Consider the following 6966-nt stretch of genomic DNA (forward strand, 5'->3'; position numbering starts at 1 on the left):
CCAAGCTGGTACTGTGTCTAGAGACCTCCTCTGGACCCCCATAGTGTGGATGTTCTCCAGAGAGCTTTTCGAGTTGTCTCTTGGGTCTGGGGCCACCAAATCAGGTATCAAGCCCCTGTTTGAAGGTAACCAGTGGAGGAATGATGGATAGCTAGAGGAGTCAGACACCTGTAAAGGGCAGTTCAGCCTCTCAGACACCAGTTTCAGTGAGTAACTCACCATTGCTGTGTCTCCAGCAACTGCTGAACCTTGTCTATGCTCTTCTGATGCACATGGGAGCCAGGCAGAGTCTGAGTTCTGGACCTGCGTAGCATAATGTACCTTATTTCTCTGGTCACAAAATCATTTAACATCAACACTGGATAGCTGCAGAAACCCTCAACCAGCTCTTTTGAGACTCTTGACATGTGAAATTAGACTGATTATTGAGATTACTATTATTTTTAGGGTGATTTGAAAATGTTTGTCCCACATAGATGTTGTTTGACATTCTCCTTAGATACAAAGAGGCTGAAGAGCACTTCATCGTCCTTGCGTGTTGCAAGTGCTTCCTTCCAAATATACAGAACAGAAATACTCATTGATCACGTCTGCCTCTCCTCACTTGTTATGAGCAATTTTACCATCTCCACGTAGTAGCACCCTTTGCCATTACCAGGATTTATTTTATTCCTAATATACTTCTAAAACCTCTTCACCTTGCCAGCCCAGGAGCTTGTCCCAATACTTTTGCCACTTGTGATCTGAGAACTGTCACTGTCTGACCGGGGGAGCAGGTGTGGAGAGGTGCGAGTGGCTGGAGAGCCTGGGGAGAGGGGTGGGAGGACAGGATGAGTGCCACAAGGGTGTGGGAAAGGTCAGAGCTGTGACCACACTTCTGGGCTTCTCCTGGAGGACACCAGAGCCAGGTGTGGCATGGGTGTTGTAAAACCCAAAGCCGGCTCTGATGGCATCTGCAGACCGAATGCAGAGACAAGGGGTGAGGCTGGGGCCTGGCAATTTGGGGAGACTCAGGGCCATGCTGGAGTTGTCACCCGTTTTCTGCAGGGGGTGTCTCAGAGCAGCAGGGTGCTGCAGGGCAAGTTTCACCACTGCTGCTCAGGGGGCACAGCTGAAGCATGTCCACACCACAGCCCCGTCACCTTCTCCTTCTCCCTTGGTGGCACCCACAGGCTGGGGATTCCCAATTGTCACTCTCACGGGAGGGTTGGCTACCAGGCTGGAGGAAAGACCACCCCTCTCCAGCATATGTTCTGTCCCCTCTTTGGGATAAATGTCATCTCCTTTTTGCAAACTGCCTCCGCTCTGGGGTGTTCCCATTTGTGAGGCTCTGGGTGTGCAGCCAGGAGCAGGAACCAACAGGTTTTCTGCACAAGAGTGATCCACAGCCTGCTGGTCCCCTGCTTGGGGTGGCCTGGCCATATTGCAAAGGTGGAGAGAGATTTGCAGATAAAGGGGCTGATGATGAATGGATAAACCTGCCATGGATGTCCCACCATCACAGAAGAACCGTGCTGTTCCCAGCAGAGCTGATCTCGGGGCAGGCTGTGCACACACTCGGGAGGAGATGTGCCCACAGCTGACTTTGGGATGACTGTCCCTGTTCCTTTGTTGCCGTGTCAGGATGTCCAGAGGATGGTCTCCATCTCCTCCAGGGCACGAATGAGAGCTGGGCACTTGTGTATGAAATTTTCTGAGTTTGCAAAAAGTTGCTGATACAGCTTGCACTTCGGGAGCATTGGCACACGGAGATTCAGCAGAAGACAGATTTACCCCTGGGATGGGACATTTTCCAAGCAATGCCAAAGTTTAATGGCTGAGCAGTGAGAAAACTCTGCCAAAAGCCTGTGGTTCCCTAGTGCAAGAGTTGCAGGGACCGTTCCCACCAAAACTAAATTCTCAGAGTCATTCTGGGGGGGAAAGACGCAGAATTTGGCTTCGACAAATCATTTTGTCTGAAAGCAAAATGAGGAATGGGGAGAAAAATGTAAGATTTCCATTTTACATCTGCAGAAGACTTTTTCTTTTAAAACTGACCATGTTGGGTGAGTGAAAGGAAAATCAAGAGGAGAAAAGATAAAAAAACGAAAGGGACTTTATGTGGAGTGGAATGAGTTATTTCAGGTAAACTCAGAATGTTTTGTTGTGTCATTGTCATGGAAAAAAATCAGGAAGTTTCTCATTCGATTTTGGACTAACCATTTATCTCCAGTTTTGCCTTTTGGTCCCCAAATGAAATGTCACAGGGCTCCGCCTGACCCTATGCTGGCTTTCTGTAGGAGCCTAAGATATCCCAAAATCCTGACGTTGTCTCAAGACACCTCCGCGAGGAGGAAAATTCCCACCTGAAGCATCTCCCAGCTCTCAGCCTTCGCTGCCTCCCTCCACTGGTGCAGGACAGCCCCTGCCTGCTCCACACGCAGACGGGGAAGGATGCAGGGTGGAGGACACAACCCCAAAGCCTCCCGTGTCGCCCGTACCCACGTCCGGCTGCAGCGTCCATCCAGCCCGACTGCGCCAGCCTCCGCCGCGCCAGTCTGATAAACCACACATTGAATATTTGTTTCAGATATTTAAATACATCTCAGGGTTCAGATCACAGCTTCTCAACAGCAGTTAAATAAGTAACACATTCATATTTTGTAAACTGTTTCTCACAGCTTGTTTATTTAGGGTTATAACTCGATTTGGGCTCCTTATGGAAGTGTGACTCATTGTTTAATGTGTCAGCTCATTAGCAATACTTGTTTTTGCCTTATATTTCTGTGCTACCACTAATTGCTGAGCCCACTGTGAGCTTCAGCTTCCAATGACACTGGAAAATGCAAGAAAATAGATTAGTTACTAGATAAAAGGCAACAGAAATAAACAAACTCATGAACCTGCAGAGGAAGCTTTTTAGCTGCTGCGATTTTACTCCAAGGAGAGACTTCCCTTGCTTGAAATTGATGCCACTGGCTCCTGGGCTCTTTTGTCAGGAGGATTTCAGCAAGACCAAGCTAAGGAACATCACACGTAAAGAAAATGCATCAGGGCCACTTCTTCACACCAGCACAAGTGGGCTGAACACCCGCAGCTCAAGAACCATCAGCCAGCCCCTCTCTGAGCCTTGGCGCCCTGGGAAAGGAGAAATCCATGGGCTGGAGTCTGGTGCAATTTATTTTTTTGATACACAGTCCCCAAGGGCTGGGACATGGGTGGTCAAACCCTCCCTTTGGCAAGAAGATAGAGTGGCTCAAGAAATATCTATCAAGATCCTCCATAGCCTTGTGCTAATAGCAAACCACCCTGACCAAAGGTCCTCTCCAAAGAGGCTGCAGGTACAGCTGGGGGCAGCTTCAGCCTCCCAGGGCTGTGTGTGCAGCCTCAGCATCTCCCTCTGCTCTGTCCCGATCCCTCTGCTGCGGTTTGTAGGAAAACTGGAGGGGAGGTTTCCACGTTGCACTCTTCTGCTCAGAGCACATCACATCTTTAGTAATTGACAGCTGGAGATGGAAAAGCCCGATTTGTAATTGAGATTTCATGGACTCTCTGAAACAAGCCTTGAAAATGCACATGTTCATGGTCACCCTGTCTCGGGCAAAGCAAATGTTCTGGACACAGGAAAATCAACCTTGCTCGCTTGCTTCCCTGCTCGCTTGCTCGCTTCCTTTATTCCTTCCTTTTCTCCGCATTGCTTGAGCAAGATTTTTTTTCTACTTTGCTGGCACAAGCTTCTTTCTAAGAAGAAAACTGCTGCTGGTTTCCTATATAGTTTTACAAGTTTTCATGAAGTATTTAAAAGAACAACAGCCACTGAATGAAAAGCATTTTATGGGAGAGGGAAGGAGGGAAAAAACCCACAAAACTGGAGGGGTCAGTGATGATGACAGAGAAAGGGGAAAAGAGCCAGACTTGTCTGATTAATGTGTTTAACTTTTTCCTCTTTGCAGAACCTCCAGGGAGTGTTACTGGGAAGGGGTTGCTGGAAGGGGCTGGTCGGGTCCATGACGGGGTCAGGCTGGAAGTGATGCTTTCTGGTTCATCCTCCCACTCCATCCTCCAGCCCCAGCACCTCTCCTCCTTGCCAGGAGGATGGAGCCCTTGCAGGCAGCTTCTTCTCCGCTGCCCACAGCAGAGCACGGCTGCTCACCCTGCTGGTTTCTTCCCTGCCAGGAGCTGCTGGCCCTCAGTGTGTGGCACCGGGGAGCACCGGGTCCAGGATTTCCCTGGGTTGCTGTAACGTGGTAGCAGGCAGAGGAGACACCAGCACAACGTGACTGGCCTCAAGAGCAGCATTTCAATTAATAACAGGAAGGCCAGAGAAGGGTAAGTAAACTCAGGCTTTCCAAAGAAGGCTGCAGGAGCCAAAGCTCAAGGGTTGTATTTCTGGCCAGAAGTGCTGCAGGTTTGGAAAACCTCTCCACTGGAGTTGAGGAACATCCAGCCTGGGTATGATTTGGGTCTGGTTTTAGCATTGGTAAGCGGTGGTCCTGGTGGAACGAGGAACCTGGTGGAAATCAGACCCTCTCCTCCCAAAGTGTTGGGTCCAAAATTGAGGAACAGCAGCATTGATCATTATCTATTCATTATCTATTATCAGCTTTTGGGATATGCCAGGGCTGCACAGGATCTTTCAACACTACTGAAAAAATGGGCTTTTAAATACAACGGGAAAACAATCTGCTATCCTCCCACAGGGAAATCCAGCACACCAACTGCCTGTACTAAAATCTGACTGGGGAGCCCCGGCAGCATGTCTGGTGCTCCTCTGGCTCTGCAGGAGGGACACCCAACCCACCTCTCCCAGTCAAGTGGAAGCCTGAGACACACTACCTCTGTCTCTGCTCAGCATACTAGAGAGAAAGAAAAATTCATTGTCTGCTAGATGTAACAGGGCAGAATTGCATTTTCCAGCTCTGAGGAGGGTTCTGCAAACAATGGAGATTAAAAAATAAATAAAAGCTATAAAAAGTGCTTGACAATGTCCTTTTAAATTTTTTTTTTTTCTGAAAATATGCAATAAATCCCATGCGAGACTCATAAAAGTACCTGAAATCCTCTTAGAAAGATTTATGGGTATCTTACTACTATTCTCAATAAAGTGAATATGCTGGTTCCAAGATAATTTCTCATCACCCATACTTCAGATTCTTGAACTCCTTTCAGTCAGCCTATCCCAAAAAATACTGTAATGTCAGGCTGTCTGAATTACAACTTCTTAGAAAAAAACGTTGTGTCTGATTTATACGTGCTAGCTGGGATCTTTCTCCTTTGTCCACGTTGCCGAATCCAGTGCTTTTTTCATTTGACCAAGTGCCAATGAACTGTCCCTGTAACTTTTCCAGGGAGGGTTGTCATCCCAAAATAATCTAATCATTACCTCAAAGTAGTTTGGAAACTCTGCTTTTGAGACAATCGCTCCTGATATGAAGAAGGAATGAGTTTCTAACACCTGCATGCAAGATGTTGTTTACCAAGGGAGGTGCCCAGGACAAGACGAGGGACAATCTCTCTCTTATGATGAAAATGAAGACAAATATCTTTACTAGATGACTCCGACCTTGCGTACAAAAAGGGATCCAGTTCCCAGGACCACCTGCCATATAGACACAGGTCATAGAATCATAGAATCATAGAATGGTTTGGGTAGGCAGGGACATCAAAGATCATCTAGTTCCAACCCCCCTGCCATGGGCAGGGACACCTTCCACTACACCAGGTTGCTCAAAGCCTCATTCAACCTGGCCTTGAACACCTCCAGGGATGGGGCATCTACAAGTTCTCTGGCCAACCTGGTCCAGTGCCTCACCACCCTCAATGCAAAAAATTTCTTCCTTAGATCGAATCAAAATCTGCCCTCTTTCAGTTTAAAGCCATTGCCCCGTGTCCTATCACTACACGCCCTTGGAAAAAACCCCTCTCCAGCTTTCCTGTAGGCCCCCTTTAGGTACTGGAAGGCTGCTATAAGATCACTCCGGAGCCTTCTCTTCTCCAGGCTGAACAGCCCCACCTCTCTCAGCCTGTCTTCATAGCAGAGGTGCTCCAGCCCTTGGATCATCTTCATGGCCTCCGCTGGACCCGTTCCAGTAGCTCCATGTCCTTCTTGTGTTGGGGACTCCAGAGCTGAACACAGTATTCCAGGTGGGGTCTCACGAGAACTGAGTAGAGGGGCAGAATCACTTCCCTTGACCTGCTGGCCACACTTCTTTTGATACAGGCCAGGATACGATTTGCTTTCTGGGCTGCCAGCGCACATTGCCGGCTCCTGTTGAGCTTCTCATCCACCAGCACTCCCAAGTCCTTTTCCTCAGGAATGCTCTCAATCCATTCTCTGCCCAGCCTGTCCTTGTGCTTGGGATTGCCCCGGCCCACGTGCAGGACCTTGCACTTGGCCTTGTTGAACTTCATGAGGTTCTCACAGGCCCACCTCTCCAGCCTGTCAGGGTCCCTCTGGATGGCATCCCTTACCTCCAGTGTGTCCACAACACCACACAGCTTGGTGTCATCTGCAAACTTGCTGAGGGTGCACTCGATCCCACTGTCCATGTCTCCAACAAAAATGTTAAATAACACTGGTCCCAGTACTGACCCCTGAGGAACACCACTCGACACTGGCCTCCATGTGGACATTGAACCATTGACCACAACTCTTTGAGTGCGACCATCCAGCCAATTCCTTATCCACCGAGTGGTCCATCCATCAAAACCATGTCTTTCCAGTTTAGAGACAAGGATGTCATGTGGGACAGTGTCAAATGCTTTGGATAAGTCCAGGTAGATGATGTCAGTTGCTCTTCCCCTATTCATCAATGCTGATGACCTCACCCCACGAGGTCCCTCTGAGCTGAGCAGCTTTTGTAGAGGACTTGGAAAAGCCTGTCTGGCTAGACTTTGCGTTGACCATGACCATTGCTGGTCTTCACTTCTACAAGCAAGTGTGTGCTTGGCTTTGCTGATGGGCCTGGGCTCACATTAGTCAGCATC

Source organism: Tauraco erythrolophus, chromosome 24, assembly GCF_009769465.1.
Source record: "Tauraco erythrolophus isolate bTauEry1 chromosome 24, bTauEry1.pri, whole genome shotgun sequence".
Taxonomy (NCBI): Eukaryota; Metazoa; Chordata; class Aves; order Musophagiformes; family Musophagidae; genus Tauraco; species Tauraco erythrolophus.